Source organism: Oenanthe melanoleuca, chromosome 1A (genome assembly GCF_029582105.1).
Source record: "Oenanthe melanoleuca isolate GR-GAL-2019-014 chromosome 1A, OMel1.0, whole genome shotgun sequence".
Taxonomy (NCBI): Eukaryota; Metazoa; Chordata; class Aves; order Passeriformes; family Muscicapidae; genus Oenanthe; species Oenanthe melanoleuca.
In genome coordinates this window covers 65,190,260-65,214,677 of record NC_079334.1, presented here as the reverse complement: position 1 = coordinate 65,214,677, position 24,418 = coordinate 65,190,260, and positions in this window count along the sequence as shown.

The following is a 24,418-nucleotide window of genomic DNA, read 5'->3' as shown; positions in this document are numbered from 1 at the left end:
GAACTTCATCATGAAAATTAATTTATACACTGGAGCAACATTCAACAGAAATTAATTTTTAAATTAATTATTTTTCTGTAAATATAAACAATTGAATTTGTGTATACATACAAAGAGAAAGATGGAGAAGCTATTCTAATGACAGAAAAAAATGCCCTTATATGCACAAGATTTTAACTGTCACACACTCAGTTGCACATTTGAATCACTCAGCAGAGTAAACTGGAGGATAAGTGGAGGTCAAGGTGTATTTGGGACAGCTTAGTGCAAAATTGCACTTCCTGCTGGACTTTAAATTTCAGGAATTTTTTTTGGTACTTGATAACATATATGATCACTTTAAATAATAGTCAGAAATTGAGAAAAAAATTATCATGAGTCTATTGTCCTGTACTGATGAACAATTTTACCAACTGAAACTGACACCAATAAGTAGCAAAATGAAAATGAATACCTGTTAATAAGTGATCACAATATTTCCACCAAAAATGTTGGTGGAAACATTTTAAAAAAGTCTAAATATTGGTCTGAGGAAACAGCTTGGGTAATAGAACTGATGCACAGCAAATTCATTCCTATGTCTTGGAATCAGTGCACATTAGATAAGTAAATATTTCTCAGTCCTGTTGTAGCCTGGTCTGTGTTCTATGACAATCTGACTTGGAAGAAATGGTGAAGTAGACTGTTAAGAGTATTAAATGTTGTTGATCCATCAATTCGATTTTTGCAATTTCCACCAGCCAAGAATCCATAATTCCAGCATTATGATAATGTTAATTCAAATATATCCCCAAAATAAGTACTACTGAAAGAAGAAAGCTTTTGTGTGTTTTGCCTTGTTTTTCATAAGTCATTTGAAACTATTAACATTTATAATCTCTCCAAAATGCAATAAAGAAAAGAAAAGAAGAACCAGATGTAGAAGATTCTCTGGCTTTGACAACACAGAACTTTGACAAAGTTACAGAAAAAAAAGAAAAGGTTTAATCTCATGGACTTCAAATGAACAATAACTAATGTCACCTGATAGTCTTTTGCTGATCTCAATGGGATTTGAAGTAAGCTTCTGGAAATAAATATCTTAAAGCAGTACAAATACGAGGAGCTTTCAATTTAATGAGAAAAACAAAAATCTCCAGAAAAAGTATTTTCAGCTTGGATTAATCCAAAAGAATTTCTTTTCTTTTTTGTGTGTGAAGCAATTCTACAGTTTTAGTGGACAAGTGTTTTGTCCAATGCCTTATGTTTGGCTTGTTTATCATTTATCCTCCTTGTAAGATTCCTCCCTGATGCAAGTTAATCCCTTTGCGAAAATGCCATTTTGAAATACAATAACAAGATGATTTACTTTACTTTTTATTTCAGTTCCTTTTGCACTCTTCACCTTATCTTCCCTGAAGTTATTTTTAAATTTGTATCAAAAACATGGTTACTTTTGAGTTCTACAGAAGTTCATTCTATTCAGTGAGGTTATTACTTCCCATATATTTCTCCCCTTTATTCGCACACCGTATTGTTTATCAAAATCACTGTATTCAATGAAACCAGAATTTGGGATAGGGTGGAGACAGACTCACCCTAACACCAAGTTGGGACATGGCCAATGTACCTACTCAGACCTTAAAATCTGGAGGCATTCCTGAGTTTAATAACATCTGCACAGCCAATACATCCCACCTCTACCACCAAGATCTGAGTCTCATAAGACAGGTCCAACTCAAACCTACCCCGTAAATATAAATACAAGCTTTGCCACAACGTGTCTCACTAATACAAAACAGCCTCCCCAATCATTCATCACTTGCAATGATACACACAGGTGCTGCAGTGAAGTGCAGCTGTCAATAAAGGCTGATGCCAAATTATTTTCCTGAGGTGAGTTGGCTTTCACTTAGGCTGAGTTTTTGTTTTCTTCTCTTCTAATTTTTTTTTTTTTTTTTTTTTTTAAGAAAGTAGGGAAGAGGAGAAGGGGTGGGATATATTTTTTCCCTTTTCTTTAAATAATTTTCTGGCTTTTCTTTTAATTATAGCAAATGCTTCTGGACACTCAGTAGTTTGTGAGGCTGCATTTACCTTATGAAAATATGTTGCTGTTTGAAAGTAGTGCTGAGAATCTCAGGCTAAAAATGAAACCAGGAGCTGCTAAGATTTGAAAACACTGGGTATAACTTTCATTTCTGATTTTGATTTTCCCTCCAAACCCTGCTTCCTATTCTCTATTGGACAGTTGTTTTGAAATTTGGATAAAAAATGCCAATGTCCATCTGCACGTGTATGATGCCTTCTGGGACTCAGCAAGAATGGAAAGGATCTAACTTCAAGTCCTCTTCTTGTGAGATCTAGAACTCAGCCTCATATTTCCAGATAAGAACCACAAAAACAGGGAACTGGCTGAGTTCCTGTGACAGTGACAGTATGGAGGCAGGTGTCTCTCTGAACTTGCCATTGAAGTGCTTCCATTTTCTATAAATAATTAAACAGTCATTAAGGCAGAGACTTAAAATATGATCTTGCATGTGATCTATACAGAAGCATTAACTACTTAACCAGTTTGTCTCTTTGTTCCAATGAATATTTAATTATTTAATAATAACTGGAGACAAATTCTCCTCAATTTTCTGTACGGAGCAGTGGTGTGGTTTAAACCAGCAGATAGCTGAACACCACAGAGATGCTCACTCACTCTCCCTTTGTGGGGATGGGGGAGAGAATTGGAAAAAAGGTAAAACTCATCAGATAAAATTTTTCTCAACAGAAAATGAAGGGGAAATAACAATGATTATAAGAGACTATAATGATGCACAGTGCAATTGCCACCATCTTCTCACTGATGTCCAGCCAGTCCCTAAGCAGTGGCTGTCACTCTTTTATACTAAAATACCTCAGGACAAAATGAATTTGTTCATATTTTGTCTCCAATTCTCTGTCCAAAGACATAACCTAGATAATAAGCTGCAACTAACCATTTCAATCTTAGATATATATAAAGTGAGCCTCTGTTTTTCAGGTAGTGAGTATAAATGGTGTACAAGAGTATACCAATAGCCACAGCATTAAATTAATAATGAAATAAAGTTTTAGTTTTGCAGTGAAGATGATACAGTCAAAGCAAAGTATGATTAAGGAAGATTGAGTCCTGAAAGTCAGAAAACTCCATTGAGATGAAGAATTAAGGACTATAAAGCCAAAAAAGACTCATCCACTTTATCAGTTAATTCAGATTATTGGCTAGTATGCAGATGGGAAAAAAATCATAAACAGCCTCAAGCTATGTCAGGAGAGATTTAGACTGAAGATTAGGAAAAAAAGTCTTCATGGAAAGAGTTGTCAAGCCTTGGAACAATCTGACCAGGAAAACTGAGTCACCATCTCTAGAGGTATTCAAAAATGGGTAGATGTGGCACTTGGGCACACAGTGGCTTAGTGGTGAATTAGACAGTCTTGGGTTAGTGGTTGGACTCCTTGATGACCTTAGAGGTCTTTTCCTACCTTTATGACTCTATTATTGTGTAAAGGTTTATGGTTTTTTTTTCTCCTAGTGCATAAAATTGATCCCCAGCAAGGGAGGGCTGTTCTGCCAGTTGTCTCTTGCTAAAATATTTTGGGTATGTTTCTCCTCATTTCTCTCTCAGCTGGAAAAGGTGCCTGCAACATCTCCCATTTAATAGCACATCCTGGCTAGAGTCCTCAGAGGCTTTTGTTTCCCTGTTAATTAAAGACTTTATTTGGAGATTGCCAGGAGCCGGCACGGTTTCAGGCAGAGCCACAGCATGACACCAGAGGCTCCCAAAGAAGGAGGGGGATGGCCCTTCCTCCCTCACATAAGAATAATCCCACAGGACCCAGCTCCTGAGCTCCTGAGGGTGGGAATCTGGCTGGCACATCCCAGCCTCTGACTCCTATTAAAACAGGGACAAAGGCTCCCCGTGCCGGTGTGCCAAGTGAACATCCAAGTGCACGACAGTTCCATCCCTCCTCCCTCCCAGATTGCTAAGGCAGCTTGAGACAGCCACTTCCATGACCTTGTGAAATGTCTGCAGCACTGCAGAAACAACTGGCTCCTCTTTGTAGTAGGAGGAGGGATTTTTGGAAGGAGGGGTGTTTTTATTTTATTTTCCCACCTCGGCCTCCCTCCCCCTTTCCTTGAGCAAATCCCCATAACAAATAAAGTTACACTTCAAGACTGGATTACGCAGACTGTTAGGTTTGCATGCCAATGTTTACTTTAAGTTAAAAATGATACTTCTGAGAATTCAAATAATATGTTTAAAGTATTTCCAGGCTATTGCTTTGCTTGTATTTGTTTTGGCACTGGTTCCCTCCACGAATATGTCAGTTTTGAAGGAGAGATGAATGCTGTTCAGTCACAGCCTTTGCCTATTGATCATACATTTAACATCTGTTGACTTTGTTTATGTGCAGTTTTGGAGGGATTCATGGCAAAATTAAGAACACTTGCTGCAGAGAAATTTTGTTGATGTGACTTTTCTGCTTTCAAGGCAGATATTCTGGGATGGCCAAGAGTCTGATGGGGGTGCAGTAAGAACCCACAACACTGCTATTCATATATCAGAGTGAAGAACCAAAATAGTCCTTTCTGACCTTAAAATTTATATATATATCTATCACTTCAATTTTATTATTGTAATAACATGTCTGGACTCAGATGAAAAGACTATGGAATGCCTGTCTCACCTGACATCCTCTGGAAGATATTCCTTTCCATGAGTGTCTTTTCTCTGAAAGCCAGCTTGCCTGATATCCCTAACAACATGCTGGATCCTGTCCTCTCAGCCTTGATTCAACTTCTCCTGAGGAATGCATATCCTGTGGCTGCACACACCTGAGCTGGCTCCTCACAAGTTACCCCTGGAACCAGACCTGAGAGGAGATACAGGCCAGGGACAGCTGAGCTGACTTTCTGGGTGTGCATTTAAACCTTATCAGCTCAAGGTGAACACAGCACAAACATGGTTGTGGCTACAGATACCTGGGCTGATGCTGCACAGCAACAGCTGGGATTGCCTTATTGTCTTGGCATGAAGATCTCTTTAACCCACTCTGTATGGACTTGACAGGTTATTTTTGTTTAGTTTTTTTTTTTGTTTGTTTGTTTTTTTTTTTTTTTTTTTTTTTTTTTTTTTTTTTTTTTGGTTTTTTTTTTTTTTTTTGGTTTTTTTTTGTTTTTGGGGGCGGGTTGTTTCTTGTCTGTTTTTTTGTTTGTTTGTTTGTTTGTTTTGGTTTAGTTTATTTTTTTAGTCCATTATTTATGGACTAGAACACAGGCTTAGAGGGCTGGGGTTGTTGAGAATGGAGAAAGCTTTGGAGTCCTTACTGTGGCCTTCCAGCACCCTAAAAGAGGTTACAAAAAGGAGAGACTTTTTGTAATGGGTTAATTGTACCACCTAATTAGTGGCTTTTCTTCATTTTTTTCTATCTTCACTCAGAGCCAGGATTAAAAACACAAAGGAGATGAATTTTCTCATGTTTGGACTTGGCTGTTTATTAAATCTTAAGTACAGAGAGTTCTGCAACACTTGTAGTTACCAGCTAAAAGTGAGCAACATGGAGATGAATCCAGCTACAAGGTCTTTTAAAGCTAAACAGTCCAATAAAGAGCTAACACCTATATTATTTATACTTTTGACCTAATAACCAAACACCTGTGACCCACAGTGCAGCACTGTCCAACCAAAAACTACACCTGATATCATGAAAAGAAGGAAGAATATAGAGACAGCACCCAAGAACCTCCATCGTGTCCCATACCTATTACTATATTCTAAAAACCCCAAATTCAAAATCCTTCACCATGTGAAATTACACACTTGTATTTAATTACACACCCATGACTTTATCACCCAAATTTGGAAGCTTCTCCAAGGCCTCAAGTCAAAAGCAGTGTTCTGTTGGGGGTCAGTGCCAGAAAGCACAGAAAGCTCAAAAATTCCAGGTTTCTGGGTTCCAACAACTTTTTATTTAAAGAGATGGTGACAGGGCAAGGAGCAATGGTTTTAAAATGAAAGAGGGTGAGTTTAGGTTAGATATTGGGAAGGGACTCTTTACTTCAAGGGTGGTGAGGGCCTGGCACAGGTGGCCCAGAGAAGCTTCCCCATCCCTGGAAGTGTCCAAGGCCAGGCTGGACAGGGCTCTGATCAACCTGGGATGATGAGAGACATCCCTGCCCTTGGCAGGGGATTGGAACTGGATGATCTTTAGCCCTTCTAACCCAAAACAGTTTATAAATCTTTGACTTTGTGGATCTTCCTTGTCTCCATTTGGTATTGGTCTTTGCTATATTTAAATTGGGGCAGTGTTTGTATGGAGGCAAATTCCCCTGAGAAATATGGAACATACTTCTGCAAGTTTAAGAAGCAGAGGAAGGGGTTAGGGATGTCAAACGAACAAATCTGTAATAAATTTAGTTTTTTGACAATTGTAGTTTTCTCTAGTGGTCCCCAGGAGGGACTCATCTCTTTCTTCTAGAGTTTTTGAAAGACATAGGAAATCAGCAGGGAAGGCAGGTAAAATGTTCTCCAACCTTAGCTTGAAAGCAAGCTGAAGCTTAGGGTTTTACATATATTCTATTCATAAAAAAAAACCTTGATATTTATTCCTGTGAATTATTTGTGGAATAGCTTCACAAAATTTGCTTCCATAAAATTTCCTTAGACTTTGTGCTTATTTAAGGAGTACATAGTAGAGGGAGAAAATTAATCTGGAAAGTAACTCACTTTCTGAACACTTGGAGGAAATGTAGGAACAAAACTGTTCAGATATATTTTATTGTTTTAAATGATGGGTGAATGCAAAAAGGTAAAGTTGGTCAAGTTAATTAACATTTAGTCAAAACAAAAAAGAAGACATAACAGGAGTTTTAGAAATTACTTGAGATAAAGAAATAAGTGATTAATTGGTTATCTCATTAGGGCAATAGAAGGATTCCTAACAAGGTCACCGTGACTTTGACAGTGACCACAGCTATATTGCTTTTAGGAACTGAAAGGGAGAATGGTGATAAGGAAATTGGATAGGTCATTATGCAAAGGTCAGCAGGGGGGTCAGATGATTGCCAAGCTGGTCAAAGGACAAGGCATGTCATCAAAATGGCTGAAATAATGGTTGTCTCTGAGCTCATTGTCCCTTTTCAAATTGACATCAAAGAAAATGGGACGCATTGATAATCTCTCTAAGAAGATAATTAAGCAGATGGGCATAAAAATTAAAAAGATAGATAAATAAGCTAATGAATAATGAACCAGAAAAAGAGATGCAAATGTAAATGCTGAAGTATGAGCAAGCTTAATAGCAAAATGTTACAGGCTTTGCTAACTTGGAAATTTGAAATAATGGAAATACGGATATTAATTCTTAATGAAGTAAATGAATTCAGTGGTAGGAAATGACATGACATCTCAATTTTCTGCAAACAATTTTTCTTGTCTACTTTGTGGTAACAGGGATGGATGTGAAACAAGAGCCAATCTTTTTTCAAAGTGCTCAGTATCTCAGTTTTTGAAACTTTCCCCTTGGCTCCATTCATACCTTTTCTTCTCCTCACTGCAGCTGAATGCTTGTGTGGATTTACTGGGGAGACTCCAGTCTCTTTTTCCAGAAGTGGGAATGTTCTCTATGTGGTTTATGTTTCAAACTAGTCCACTGCAGACCTGCAATGTCAGGACCTCACCTCTTCACATTAAGGCTGTGTCTGACACTGGCTCACAGCACTGCTAAAATTCAGCTGGAGCTGAAGAATTTCAATGAATGAAGAATTTCAATGTTGACCCCACAGCCTTGCAAGTTTAATTCAGCTTAATTCTGGAGTCCCAAGATGTGCCAAAGTGCATATGAATGCAATAAATAAAGATGAAGGAATGTATCTTCCTTAGAGAGTAGGTGGCTTTCCCTCTTTTCACAGGGAAATAACTGCTTCTCAATTAGCATCACTTAAACTGTGATTGCTTAGAGCAAAGGGCTGTCATGGAGAGATACCTTATACTGCTAAAATTATTCCCATTTCTATAAACAAATTGATATAATTCCTTTGATATAAATATTTTATATCATACTCAAGATGTTTTCATGGAGATTGCATCACTTTATCATTATGATATAGAGACACAGGGGGGTAACACAAATGAAACAGAAATAGGTCCTAAAATTGTTTAGTTTCTTTTTTTCAGATTGGCTGAAATGGTTTATGTCAACAAAAAAATAAGATTACCAGAATATGCAGAATTTTCATTGGAAGTTCACAGCAGTTGTTTTGACATGACAGAGCAGGGAGTTGAAGATAAATTTTCTGTTACTGCAAATGTTTCCTGTACACCAGGCAACTGTAGAAGGAAAACCTTTATTTTAAATTCCATCCTTTTCTAAGATCAGGCATATATTTGCATGGAAATTTTAAATTTCCTTTAAGTGACACTTGCAATTGAAAAATCAATCTTTTCTAGTTTTGCCGATGACACAAATTTCAGAGAACTTCAACACTTTTGCAGAAAACCAGAATCTCCTGCACTTATAATTCTGATTTGAAAATGTACCTTTTTATTTTCAGTCTGCAGATGCTCATGCACTGTTGGACATAGTCTTCCTCATTTTGTATTTTAGGAATATTGACAGTTTTGGCAATTTGTACAATATTTCTCTGTACAATGTGGTGAGATACAAAGCCCTGAAGCTTTTCAAGTCAGATCTCATTTTTCTGTTTTAGGTTCTGAATGTAGAAAGCCTCTGAAGGTCCTCAAAGCACCTTATTTCTGTTTTTTTAGCATCTGGGAAACCCAGGTTTTTAAGAAAGTTTCCTTTTTATAACACTGCAATTAGACCCAAGGCAGGTGTCTGACTTGTTGGTCACATCCCTGTGGCTGTGCCCATGTTCTCTTTGCCTGAGTGTCAGAACAACCAATGCAAAATCTTTAATCCTATTTAATTCTACAACAGGAAACTCACAGCTAGTTATGGAATATAAAAACCAGAGGAGAATCTGGCCCATGAGTTTATTTGCTTCAGGGGACAGAAAAGGAGAGGATTCTTTTGTGTTTACATAATTTAGAAAATTTAAATCAATCACAACACAAATCTCCTTAGTTAAGAACTTTGGGATCCCACCCAGTTTACCTCAAAATGTTGCATCTTGAAATTGATATTACAGGATACAACAGGAATGTTTAATTCCTTCTAGGTTTCATACTAATGATTATTAACCAACTGTAAGATGCAACAGAAGGACAAAATTACTTTTATGCTGCCAGCTCAGAAGTGGAGAAGCATAACTGAAAAAAAAACCAACCAAATATCTTGGACTGTATCAGAGACTGCTCTAAAATCTGGGGGCATTTGGAAGAGGCAAGTGGATGAATTAACAGTAAGGAATCAATACTGACAATGCCCAAAGTTCTCATTTCCATACAAACTTTTCCCCACTGTGCAAGTGTAAATTTCCATGTCAGAAACTAAGGAAAGATGTGAAGTGTGTTACTTCCTTCTCACTGAAGAAAAGCTGACTTTAAAAGCTCTCCAGTTTTATAGATTTCAACCTCTATTTATAATGCCAAAGCACTGAGATATTTTTCATGTTTTTAGTGCCATCACATCTTTCAATGCACTGTCTTAAACTGCCAAAAATAATGCTCACAATCAAGGCAACTATATTTTATATACAAGCTGTGACTTCTTCATAGCAGAGTTAATCAGATTTCATTTATTTTTATAGCATTAGGAACATTAACATCACCCTCTCTGAATGTTCCCCTTTCTATTTGCCCTTGGATAAGATATGTCCTGTATTAGGATAACTTTCTTCCCAAAGATAAGTGTTCCCTGATAAAACAATAGTGTTAACCTGTAACAACTGAAACACGAAATAAATGCTATTGTCAAGTAAACTTTAAAGGGGGTAATTAAAATTAGAAAAAGAAACACACAAAAAAAACCCTAAAAAACCAAAAAAACCCCAGAAAATAAAAAGAAAAACAAACACAAAACAACCCAAGAACGAACAGAGAAATCCAGGACACATTAAAATGCTGCTGTGTAGTTCTTTGCTGTCCCCAAAAAACATTTATCTTCCTGGCTATCTCACATGATTGAATAGCAGAGAAATTACCTGAAATAATGTGAAATGACAAAAGATGTATTGGAATTGCAGAAAATGTCATTGTTCTCAGGAAGAAGGAGAAGAGTTTTAGTTGTCATTCATACCACAGCATGCACTCAGCATGGATGAAATACCCTCAAAGCTGGACAGGATGGACTTCAAGTCTGGGAATATTTATGGGTACCTTTGTCTCTCTGTTTATGTTTTGAAGCATGCTGGATTTAGGGTTCATCAATAGCTGAAATCAATAGAAAACTTCCTGTTGATTCCAGGGGGGTTTTCAACACACCCAGCCCTCTTATCCTGGCCCAGATAAACTCTTCAAAATCTGCTTGTCCTGCAGTATAAGAGAGCTTTGCCAGGCAATGTCCATCTGCCTCCCTGTAATCCTCCTCCTTTTATGTTTTCATGGAATTATAGCTTGGGTTGGAAGGGATCATGAATATCATCCAGTTCCAGCTCCCTGCTGTGGGCAGGGACACCTTCCACAGACCAGTTTGCTCAAAGCCCCTTCCAGCCTGGACTTGAGTATTTCCAGGGATAGGGCATCCACAGCTTCTCTTGCTTTCTTTCCCATGACTTTTCTCTTCTTATCTACTGTCTTCTGATATTAAAAGAAAAGAAAGAAAGTTCAAATTGTAAGATTAAAATCAGCAGATTAAAAACTTGACTTTTTTTTTTTTTTTTTTGAAACTTTCATAATTTCCATGTCCTCTGGAGAAGACAGTTTTATATCAAAAGTGATAAAGGCATGAGATGTTCCATGAATAAGGGAAAAAATGAGACACATAAACAGTTGAAGACAAGGATGACAAAGTACAATAATTTAAGATTTAGGTTTCTTTTGATATTTTCTTGCTTATTTTTATTATTTGCTGGCTTGCTTTACTCCACAAGGCATTGAAAATATTTAAAGCCTATTTTCTTTTTTTTTTTCTGCTCTTTTTCACTAGATATTTTGGACATCTGCTTATTGCTTCCCTTCTTGTAGTATTGTGTTGATAATGAACACCAGATTTAAAGGGAGTTGCCATTTACCCAGTCTTAATCCCATGCTGATATACTCTGCTTGTGGTCTAATCTCTCAGGATCAGTGTCCTGAATGTTTCTAGCTCTTCCCTGTTCAGCATCAGCTCCATTACCTTTTCCACAGATGAACAAAGGAAGAAATGTGCCCATTATATAAAAATAAAAAAATAAAGTGCTGATGCACAGAGTTCAGTTCCCTTTCAGGCACCAAAATCATGCTTTGATGAAGTAAATATTTGCATAAATTTTTATAATTTATTTGTGTCTGTGGATATGTAAAAGATACACAGCTGTGGTTTGTTACCACATGGGTTCTGTATTTCAGGATTAGGTTATATTTTGAGATCATAATGGAACAATGTCAATGAAAAGAATAAGGAAGTCTACTATCTCAGCTGTGGGTTTGCTTTCACATTTTGGTAAGAAATTTTTGTGTATTTCTCCACATCTTCAATTTTATCACAACAACACTGCCTTTCCTGTCTTTCAGGAATGGTAAAATAATAAAGTTCTTAGTGTGCTCCAAGTTTTGAGGCAAGGAAGCCTAATATTAATTCACACACAACTGGAGCCCTTGAAAATCTCTCCATGAGTGTGCTCAGGGAGGATGCTGGATTTTTTGGGAGAAATATTTGGAACAGCATGAGAAGAGCACACTGGTGTCTGGAGCAAGTCCTAGGATGCACCTTCTCCAACCACCACTGCAACCTCATTTCTATGTATTGGCAACAGCAAAAACTTAGTTTTTTGCACGTATTTTTGATTTTTTTAAATGCATTTTTCTTTTAAAAAGCACTATGCTTGTTGAGAAAAAGATGCTCCATGCTCCTCTATAGGTTCAGCAGCTAAAACCATTCTTCTTGATTAAATACTACAATTCAAAGGCATTCTATGGGAACAACAGCAGAGCTGGGTTTATCTATAAGCAGAAGTTTGTGTGGCATTTGCCTATAAGCAATACCCCTTGCTCCCCTTACCCAGATACACATCTTGGCACTGCCACCAGAGTGAACTGAAGACCCTTTGGGCTCCTGTCCTGCTCTGGAAAGTTATCATTACTTTTCCCTAATCACATCTGCAAAAGCCTCTGCTCTGTTGTTCCTCTGCTGATGAAACTTGATTGGCTTCTCACTAGGTCTGTTGATTAATTTTTCCTCATACTTTCTGACCTTTGCATCTCATGGCATAACCCAAAAAGATCTGACTGGATGCCTTTCTGTGCCCTAAACCAGTAGTTTGCTGTGTGTTCCCTTTGTAGTTCCAGAGGAAGGAGGAAGAAAGGAGGATGCAAAAGAGGTTGGGAGCTTTTATAATTATAAGAGCTTTTGGTAAGGCTTTAGCTCACTATTAAGTAAATATGTTTCTTATTTTAACCTCTGGAGTGCCCCAGGCCTCACAGGGATACTTCACATCCATGGATTTTTGTGGTAGGATGTAGGTCATGCTATTGCAGTGATTAGCATGGACTCTGCCTTTCAAGATATGCCTCTGGGTGGGATGTTCTTCCAAGGAGTAACTGGATTAGTCACTAGGTCAAAGACTAAGTGCTCAGTCTTCGTGGCCTAGAAATTCAATACCTTGTCCCAAGCTGGAGCCATTGAGCCTAACAAATGAACTCTTTTCTGAGACCTTGCCAAGCATCTACCTGTTCTGTGTTTGAGCAAAATTACTTCTATGCACATGTCTGAGGGCACAGCTCTTGCACAAGGTTGCTACCAGACCACATGGCAAACTCCAAGTTTTGTCTCAGTGTTCACTGAATTTTCTGAGATAATTTATAAGCTAAGAAATCTCAAATCCACTAAGAACTGTGAGACAGATAAAAAAAAAAAAAAAAAAAAGAAAAAAGATTCAGCTGCAGACAGAGATCTTAATACATACATTTCTGGCTATAAGTTTTACACTGTGATCAGCGTTAAGGACATCTGCAAATGAGTGCACACATGCACACATTGCACTAAGCTTCTTTTTCTCTTTTCCTACTTTCACAGTTAAGGGTTTTCTTCTCACTCCCCTCACCCCCTTTTAATGTCTTTTAAGAGAAAGATGCAGTCAGCAAAAACCAGCATTCTGTGGCTAATGTGAATCAAGAAGGATGTGTCATGTATAATGAGACACGAATAGCTAAGGAGATTGCACAGGCTGTATCACAGACACAAGGAATTGGATGGTGAATCCTGCTTTATATAGGTCAGCCACTCACTAAAACATATGATCATATCCCTATTTCCAGGCTAAATGTGCAAATGGACATTTTATATCATCCTTATTCATGATAAAATTGTGGTTTATATTCTCTCTCTTTTGCATTTTCCTCCCACATATATTTGTAGAACACTGTACTCACTCCCAGACTTACAGCTTTGCTCTTCTATTTAAAACTAATTTTCTTGTAGATACATAATCAGCCTTGTGCATAATACTCCAGACAAAGATTGAAGTGTGCTTGTGAATGGCATGGTCTTCCTTTGTGGGAACTCATGTGACACCTTAAAATTCCCAATTGCATTTTTTTTTTTTTTGTCTATCCAAATCACTTTATTGGCTTATTTTTATTCTATTTTGGAAATATTTAATTTACATTTGATATCTAGTATAAGTGAGTGAATGAGAGGTTTTCTATCAATCCAAAGGTCAGGAATAGGCATCTCAGGAACATGTTTAATTTTAGCATTTTCAGACGGAATGAAATATCTTTATGACTCTATTGCTTAACCTCAACATCAAATATGACTTAAGTCAGAAGGCAAGAGCTCATCTCTCCTTGGTCAGCTTGGTCACCCACATCTCTCTCAATACCATTTCAGAGGAAAATGTTGTTCATGTGTCCCCACACGTGGAACATTGCAGTGTTGTGGTGAGAATTCAGTGTGGTGAGAGTAACACTGCCATCTAATTCATTCTGATATCACCTACAGCTCCATGAGCTGCAGTCATAGAGTTTTACTCTTTAATGGGTGCCTCCATCTCAGACACTGGCCAATGCAACCTGGGTCCTACAGTTAAGTCCATACAGTTTGTGCAATATTATATGCAAATATGTGCAATATTATATGCTTGGCATAAGCAAAAAATCTTAGGGTTGTCATTACCCTCTGAACAATACAAGCCCCTGCTTGTGACTGAGGTAATAATTGCAGGTCCTTACAGCAGGGATGTTTCAGAAATAGGATTATTAGCCCAAAGTGTATCTCTTTTTGGCGATATTTTTGAATTTTTTTACAGCACTGAGGGTTCTTTTTTCCCCTATATCTTACAAGGAGCAGCTGAGGGAGCTGCAGTCCTTTAGCCAGCAGAAGAGGAGTCTGAGGGGAAACATTATTGTGTTCTGCAGCTCCCTGAAAGGAGATTGTAGTGAGGTGCAGGTCTGTCTCTTCTCCCGTGTGATAAATGTCAGGATGAGAGTAAAAGACCTGGAGTTGCATCAGGTGAGGTTTATAGTGGATATTACGAAAAATTTCTTTGTGGAATGGGCTGCTCCTGCAGTAGAGTCACCATCCCTGGAAGTGTCCAACAGGTGGCTATGGCACTAGGATGTGGTTCAGAGTGAACCTGGTGGTGCTGCTGAGTTGGCAGCTGGACCTGATAATCTTCATGGTCTTTCCAACTTTAGTGGTTCCTTAATTCTACAATTCTACCTCTGCCCAGAGTGGTTGTCACATTGAGTCCCATGAAGATACTGTAAATAGGATGTAGTGACTATTCTGCACTCTGGTAGGGGGGTGCTCATTGATTAAACTGAATAAACAACTCTCCCTGTGCCACAGATATTTTAGAAATATTTTAGAAATCAGTCTTCTGTTCTGAAAGAGGAGAGAGCTTGTAACTGGGGTCCAGTTAAAACTGAGAGTTTTATTCTTCTTGCCCCCCTCCCCACATTCCCACACCCCTTTAATGCTGGCACAGTGCAGTCTGAAAACAGGTAAATCAGTGGTAGGTGCTGTGGAATGGTACATCCATTTTAGAGTCACCTGCCAAAAACAGACAGTGAAGAAAAGATTTCTTCTACTGCTTGTTGCTTGTGTATCACATACTTAATGCAATGGTTTGCATTAATATGGAATTAATGGAGTTAAAACAACAACATTCAGTTTAACCCTACATAACAAATTAAATTATTGTACCTGAATTAGTATTGCTTTTCTTATATTATTACAACCTTTTATGTGCATAAGAAGTCTGAAAAATGGGATTTGAGAACTTGACATTTTGCAGAAAAGCAATGCTCAAGGCTTAAACATTCATTTAACACTGTGTGTTCCTTAAACCTAAAAATAACCCTTTTTCCATATAGCTACTAACCCCTTCTTATTTCTTAGAATTTAATTTTCCCCCCTCCTGTTACCACAAGGCCGCCCACCTCTTTCTATCTGTACTCCTGATGCCAAACACAAATGATTTTCTCACTCCTTCAGTAAGAACACACATTTTCATTCCCACATGATCTGAATTTGCTATGTGTACACATTACTATGAATTGTTTCTACAGAAATAAAGACAGGCAAATATTGCCACCTTAACCTTCCTTTAAACAAAAGTGAGGAGGAGGAGGTGTCTGTGTGCGTGACAACTTTGTATTTTCCCAAAGGCTGAAGAAAGTCTCGAAAATATGAAATTCAATTTCCTTTTCTCTTCATGTTTTCATTATTTCTGTTCAAAACCAAAGTTAGTTGTGATTGTTATCAGTTGCTCAGCATGGAGAACAGAAGGCTCTGAGGAGACCTTATTGCAACTTCTCAATATCCAAAAGAGGGTTTTGAGAGAGACTTTTACAGAGGTTTGTAGTGACAGGAGTAGGGGAACTGGTTCTAAACAGAAAGAGGGCAGATTTAGATCACACAAATGGAAGAAATCCTTTGCAATGAGAATTGGAAGGAACAGGAGCAGGTTGCTCAAAGAAACTGTCCCTGTAAGTGTCCAAAGCAGGTTGGACAGGGCTTGGAGCAACCTGAGATTGTAGAAGTTTGCTGATGGCAGGATTGCTGAAATTGGAAGATCTGTAATGTCTATTCCAACCCAGACCATTCTGTGATTCTATGAGTCTATGATTCTGTGATTCTGTGATTTGAGACTTCTCTTCTTCTTAATTTTTTTTCGCGACTCTCCCTCCTTCAGCAACAAGAAGATAATTGAAAAGTGACCTTTGGTGGGGGTCTTCTTTGTTAGTTTGTAAATAAGATAACACTGTATTTCTTTCTTCATTATTATTACCTTCTATATTTATTATTTCTCTATTTATCGCATTTAAAGTCCATTTTCCCCCTAGTTCTGTGTAAAATGATCTATATTAATTCCTTGTACTTTGATACTGGCACTGGATTCAGTTTTTCTTAAGACACCTGATTTCATTACAACTGCTTGAAAAGCAACTATTTCTCCAAGAATTTTTATTTCTGTTATGTAATTCTAAATTTGAGCTAAAAATGGTTTGTAGCAATTGAGAAGGGAAAGCAGTTTTGTGGGCAGTCTGACTTCTCAATAGGAAACTATTGTCTTGAAGCATAAATTCTAAGATTATAAATCCACTTTTGATAAAGGAGTAAGTGTCAGTTTTGATTTTGAGATACAAAATGGTTCTTGCAAATACATTGTACAAGTTCTTTGCTAAATTGGTACATTATTTTCATCTATGTATATTTACAATTTTACACAAGGGTAATGAAAAAATATTAACCATCTGAGGGAGGATCCTTGATATTTACAGCCTGAAAAACACATTGCAAACTTTTCTTATGTCTTTATTTCCTATTTGGTGCTTCAACCAAAACTGGTATCCATTGTCCTTACAGGGAAGCTCTAATTCCATGTTGAGTCATAACAACATTTTTCACCTTCAAAGCAGTTTGTGAACTATCTGAGTGACAGTCTTGTGAAGCAAAGCAGCATAATAATTCCAGAGTTAAAATGGCTTAACTGAGCAAAAGAGATTTGAATATAGCACGGGCATTTCCAAAGACATGTCAAGCTATCTATTTTGGACCATTTTTCTCAAGGGAGAGGAATCACACTCTGGAGCTCTCGTGACCCAAGTGAGTCATTACCAGAGCTGGGATTATGTTGTCATTAATAAGATCTGTTATAGATGGTAAAAGTTGCTTTAAATAAGGATTTATGTTAAAACATGGTAAGAATATTGCATGTTTCAGTGCAAACCAATACTCAAGAGAAAGGAAGGATGTTGAAAGAGGGAGTTCAGTATAGCATAAAGGTGCCCAGAGTTAATTTATTCTTTTACTAAATTTATTCTATTAGTCTCAGGCAGGGTAGGAAGAAGAAAGCTTCATCCTTTCCTTGGAAAAATAGAAAATGCTAAATTGTCATCAAACTTTCCCTTTCAAGAGTGTTCTTGAATGAGTTCAATTTTCATTCACTGCTCAGCTTTGAAGGTTTGGGATCATGAATGATTCTGAAACTCTCTGGGACAGGTTCAGCAGTGCTGATCTGAACCAAGCAATAAGTGAAAAGTGGTGTCCTTTGAGCCACCCCCAGACATTACACAGCATGAAAGTGACTCAGACCTTCAGAAATGTCCTCATTCACCAAAGCAGTGGGATTGCAGAACTCTGTGTGCTGTGTACTTCAGGGCAGTGTGGAAAGTGAATAATAGCTAGTAACAGTTTTTAACTGAAATATTTTTTTCCTTGTGATTTTCTTAAGATATTCTGAAATCTACACACTACTATAATATTTCTACACCCCACTGCAGTGCAATTCATAAAAGTGTAAGTGCTTGATCACGCTCCAATTCATAATCAGTGGAGTAATTGGATAGTTGCACTAAAAGAATCATGAGCAGCAAGTCAAGACAGGTGGTTCCCCCCTTCTACTCCTTTCTTGTGAGACCCCACCTGAAGTTCTGCGTCCAGCTCTTGTCTCCAGCACCAGAAACCTGTTGGCACAAATCTGGAGGAGAGACACTGAATTGATCACAGGGCTGGAACACCTCTCCTGTGAAGACAGGCTGAGAGAGCTGGGGTTGCTCAGGAATAGAAAAACGAACTGTTTTTTCACAAACACATAAAAAGACACACCTCTGCCTTCACAGGCTGTCTGAAAATTTTCAGTCCCAATCTTTATCTGAATCAATGATAAAAATCTGAATTCAAGCAGAATTTGAACTCAGACCCTTCACACTGCAAGAAGGGTGATGGTTTCTGGGGAGAGATGTCCTTCAGGTCCTCTGTAAGCTCTTTCATGGAGCCATTACTCTGTGGAAAATATACTATGTACACCCAGGCAAAGAAGGTTTCAACAGTGTTAGAGAATCAGAGAATGCAAAACTATTCACTGTACAATCAAATATTTTATTCATTTTTGCCTCTTTTCCCTGGGCAGCAATGGCCACACAGGAGGTGTCTCATGGTGTAATAAAGAGCCTGAAGGGGGAAAAGGGTTTGACAGGCAAGGACATGGCAAGAAGGGCACAAGGTTTGTTCTCAAACTGTTTTCTTGGATCTTTGTCACCCAGCAAAGCTGGGTTTTCTTACTCAGTTCTACTTCCTAGTTGAAAGTTTAGGAGCTGAAAGTTTCATTAGAGAATTCATTTGATGAGATGTGGAAGGTTCACCTTGGATCAGACTGGGATCTCCTGACAGGATTCTGCCTACAGGGAGAGAACACAACAGTAACACAGCAGTACTTCACCAAGGAGGAGACTCAACTCAGCCTGGGATTTAAATCTTACAAGAAACATTTTACCTCAAAATCATATTTCTATTTTTTTTCCATTATATTTTCACTCATTCAAAGTCTTCAGCTTCTACTTTTTTTTTTTTTTTTTTTTTTTTTTTACTAGTTTTATGACACTTTCATTATTCAGGAGTTACTGTATTTTGTATATAACCTAGAATGAATTCTTTGGAGTTTTATTGCTTTTTGATGAATCTTAACTGTAGCTAAACTTCTGGGGAAAATATTTAAAAAAATATATAAATTCCTAGGATCAAGGGCATGTGACTGTGAAAACCACCAGGGCTCTGAGAAAAGTTCTGTTGATGTTTCATAAGGAAAGATGCTGCCATTAGTCTACATCAGATCTACTCCCTTGCAGAGCTGCAAGCTGGGCATCTGAAACTTGTTAACAGCAGCTGTTGCTGGGTTGGTGTTTTCATTTTTATTAGAAGTGGAATCTTTAGGTCATAACCTGTGGTTTCTAACAGCCATTTCAAAAAGTTTTATACTTGAATGTATAGGTAGGTCAGGACAGGGGCTGAAATTTGGAAGAGAAACAATATCTGCTGGTGTCATGTGTAGGTTATTGGGAGTGATGCTTGACCCCACAGCATCATAAGGATCAAGGAACTGCAGACACAGGCTGGGCTTGCTGCAGCAACCCACCCCCAATGCCAGCTCTACTTCTCTCCAAAAGCTGACCTCAAATGGCCCATCACACATACTAGATGAAATAGAGAATGTTTTGGATCTGTATTGTACTTGCAACAATTCCTATTAAAGTCTGTCCTGAATTACAGTCTTAGCTTGTGTGTGTGTGCAATGTATTTTCATCTTAGGGCACTCTGCTGCAAGAATTCAGGAGTACACCTATAGAATCATAGAATGTTAAGGATTTGGAATGGACCTTGGAGATCAAGGAGTCCTGTGCAGGGCCAGCAGCTGGAGTTTAATGATCTTTGTACATCTCTCAAACTCAGGATAGTCTATCATTACATGATTCTATGATATTGTGAATTCTGCATTTTGGTAGTCACCTACAATTTATCCAAATCATCCAATAGACAGAGCACTGGATGTTCATCTCCCACCCAGTGAAGGAATCCACTCACCTCTGCAACAGCCCTGGGTGCAAGACATTAATCACAGATTAATCACAAAGTTTTTTACATTGACACTTCCTCCTTTTTTAACATTCTGAAAAATTTGAATCAGTTTTTAGCTTAGAATTCTTTGCTTACTTATTTTTATATTGCAATTCAATTTTTTTATTTGTTTTGCTTTAAACAGAAATATATTTTTAGTAATAAGGAAGGCATCTGAAGAGGTTTGGCTGAAGATTTTCATTAAAAAGAATTGGAATGTTGAAAAAATATATGAAAATATCACCAGCTTTAAAAGCCAGGCAGAAAGTGGAAAAATTATCTTTCCAAAATTTTGTAGATTACAAACTCATAGCAATGAAATATATCTCAGAATCATCTTTTATTTCCTAATAATTTTCTATAAAGAGATATCAGGTCATGGAAAGAACTGCAATAGAGTTCCATACCTTTGCCTCACTGAGACCTTGGAAGGACCTGCAGTTTGTAGATGTTAGAATTGGAGAAAGAAGATTTTACTCTTACATAAATTTCTGCTACTTCTTAACAACCCTAAAGTAAAATAATCCCTCTACTACTGTTTCCTCACTTCTTTCAAGTAATTCCTTTAGAACTTTCTCCATGAATCTAGTACCTCATACTCTTTGTAGCAACAAAATACAGTTTTTCTTTATTTTTAAGTAGTTTTTAAAAATTCAGTTGTTTTGAAAAATCTGCAAAGATATGTTCCCCAGTTTGAAACTAATGTATATTATGTAGTTTTGTCTCTGGGTAGTTTCAGTTTTTTCTCTGCATGTGATGCTCAGATACTGATTTTTAGAAGAAAGCTAAAAATACAAATTGACAAAGTGAATTTTGTATTTTTCATTTGAACAGCAGGAGTATTCATGCAGAACTTGACATGAAATAAAGGAATAAGTTGTTCTAGCCCAGCATCATTACCATGATCAATACTTGTTTAGACTGAGGATTTCAGGTTTGGGTTCAAAGCAACACTTTTAGACATTATCATTTTAAGAGCTGAAAACCAATTCCTTACATGCCATATCTACCCCTTCAGAGTTACAGGAAATTATTATTTATTTGTTTATGACATTGAAAGACTAGCAACAAAGCCAGGTAATGGATAAAACTTTTATTTAGTCAGGAAAAATGTAAAGAAGGTGCTTTTCCTGAATGATTTGAAAATACAAATCTGTAAAGCAAAGGTATTTCTCAAGTTACATAGTGATGATAGTGTTATTTCTTTAAAAATTGCAGTAACTGAATTTCAGTGATATTCAGACTCCATATCATGCTTAAAGATTGTTAGTCCTATAATCACACAAAATTGATAATGAAGAATGCTTGGTTCTTCAAGACACAATGATGTCACAATATTTGTCACATGCCAGGTGGTCATAAAGAGGTTTATTAAAGACCAACTCATATCTGATATTTCTAAAACTGAAAAAATCCCCAAACCAATCAAGCAAAAACCCTGTTTACCCATATATTTAATATCATCAGTTAAAATAAAGCAGTATTAGAAACTGGCTTCTTTATCACATACACACATTAGAATAAAACAAAGAAAGGCAAGATATTTACAACTTCACCATGAGATTTTCAGGTGTTTTTCAAGCCTCCTTTCCTGTGTGATGCTCAGGGGAGCCAAGCTGAAGGGAATTTGCAGTGAGATGTATTATTGGGGTTTCTCTCACTGTTACCTCTGCCTAGGGAGGACAAGCCCAGTTTTCCACTGTGATGTCTGTGGCATCTTCACCTCTACAGGTGTTTGTGGCTGCTCCAGAAGGCAGAGTTTAGGAAGCCTGAAAGCTTTGTTTGCTGTTCATCACCCTGATAAATACATCTCAGCAGAAGAAAAACAGAGCTGGTGTAATGAACTCTCTGTGTGTTGGCAGCTGGGGCTGGAACCTGAGGCAAGCAAGAGCAGAAGAATTTTTTACTTCTTCTTCAGTTAACACTGAAAGTTTGTCCCTAGAAGGTGCTGACTCATCTGGGAACAACACAGAAAGGAACTTACATATGTGTTTAAATCACTTTAGGATCTAAACTTGCTGCTCAACACCTTGTGGGTTCAAATCCTGAATCCTGGACCTAGAAGCCATAAAACACTTAGGTTCACCATTCACCAGTAAAAACCAAACAACACACTCTCCAGCAAGTTATTTCACTAACATGAATTCATTAACATGAACGATTGACATCAGGGCTTTTCACTGCCACAGTAATTTATATGATTTGTTATCATCAAATAAGTAATCATTAATCAAGTTATGTGATCTCTGCAGTCATGTTAATACATTTCAGGCACATGAACTGGGACATTTTCATCTTATGGGTGACAGAAGAGTCTTTTACAAGGAACTTTGAAAAGAGCACTGAAGAGCTGTTATTACTCATGTGCACACAGAAACCAGATTCATTTACCAAGAACATAACCCTGACAGCTCCCAGTGTATACTACCTTTGGTTGGGTTTAATTTGTTGGTTTTATTTTCTGTTTCTATGGAGTTTCTGCAACAGGCCAAGCTAACTGCAGTGAGAGTAATGGACAGGGTCATCTCATGAAGAATTTTTCCTGAGTTTGTCTCAGGTCTGAACCCTGTGGCTTCTTTGCAGAAGGAAGGAACCAGACTCAGGTGTGCTCCCTCAAGCTACTGAAAAGTGAGATCATAATTTAAGAGGCCTTTGTGTGGCATCTAAATAAATAGCATGTATGGTTGTATCAACATTTTATACTATTGTGAGTCAAATCACTTTAATGTGAGATTAGCTCCTGATTCTTAGTATCCTAAACCTTTAATAGACTTACAATTTAGAAATTGAAAAGATCAAAGCAGTCATGAGCAGTGTTCATAATACATAGTTTGGAAAGACTGGAATCTTTCTAGTATATATTTTTCTTTATTTGTTAATCTGCAGGGAAGGAGCAACATTCTGTAATAACAGGGAAACAGGATTTAGCTACACAATATGGCATTCATAAGTCAGTTCCAGCCTATTCCCTCCCCTTTCTTCTCAGACACTCATAACTTTCTCAAAATAAATTTGAGGGGCTGGAACTATCCATGCTTGGATTCAACTGAAAGGTAAATGTTTGGGGTTTTATATTATTTTTTTTATGTTAAGATGATTGAGTGTGAATTAGTCAAGAGTGAACCTAACACATTTTTTCTTGTATGTTTCAATTAAAAATGTAATTAGGACAAATAAAAAATTATTAACAATCAAACCTTGAAACACAGACCTGTCAACATGCCTGTGTGCATTTATATTAGGGAGCAGTCTTATTTATTTTGAAGGCTTCATTGTGACTGTAGTTATATGCAGAAGTTGAAGATGTGCTCAGGTGTTTTAAAATTGAGGACCATTCTTTGCTTTTCATGTAGTAACCTAATTATCAAGTAAAATGTTCAGGGAAATGCTGGATATAAAAAGCATAGGTATATTTCCAATAATTTTTTTATTAAAATATATGCAAAGGAAATTTTATTTTATTTTATTTTATTTTATTTTATTTTATTTTATTTTATTATTTCCCAGTGGCTCTTTTATTAACTTCATCTCACTTTAATCTATATCTTTCCAAATTTAAGTGTCTGTAAGACTGGAAGCACTGAAACAATTTTCCTCAAGTCTCAATGAGATCTACAAATGAAATCTGGTTTCCTTTAAACCAGACAACTAAGTCTAAAGTCACATATCCCTGAACTCAACACTTGCATCCAATTAAGGAGAAACACAAAAACTGCATCCTAAACATTTCAGTATTTCCCTTAGTCTGAGATAGTTTAAGATGGCAGCAGTTTAATAGGAAACATGACAGGAATTAGTAAAAGGTGTTGCTGTTCACATTATTTTTTGTTGCATGAACTAACAAAATAAGTGGTAAAAGGGAAATTGAATTTTGAGATGGAGTTAATTCTGAAAGTTTAATTGGAAGTGCTACAATTTCTATATTTTCAGTGATAAATATTACAACTTATTTTATTCAGGAAACAGAATTACAAATGGGTTTTTTAACCTCTTTTTTTTTTTTTTTTCTTTTTTTTTTTTTTTTTTTTTTCATCTAGCAAATCAGTATGAAACTATGGCATTATATTATTTTTGTCCAAACCCAGGAGAGAGATATATCTATTTTGCACTGGATGCAGATATGCTGATGAAAATTCTTATCATCAGCACCACTTCCTGAAGCTGTAAGTCCCATAGCAGTAACTCATTACAGTGCATTCTTTTGGTGCTTGATAAGCATTAAAAAAATCCTTGTGTTTGCCTTAAAACATGTCCATGTTTATGGCTTTCAGAGCATCAGATTTCAGTCTGAAGTCCCATATTTGAATGACACAACTTATATTCAGATTGCTTTTCCCGTTTTTATCAGTTTTGGCCAGTGAATTAGCATACTGGTAGTGTCCAAAGTTTTATCCCAGTTTGGGGTTTTTTGTTATTTTTTTTTAACATACTTTAACAAGTGAGTTTCAGGATCCAGTCTACAAATTCTGAT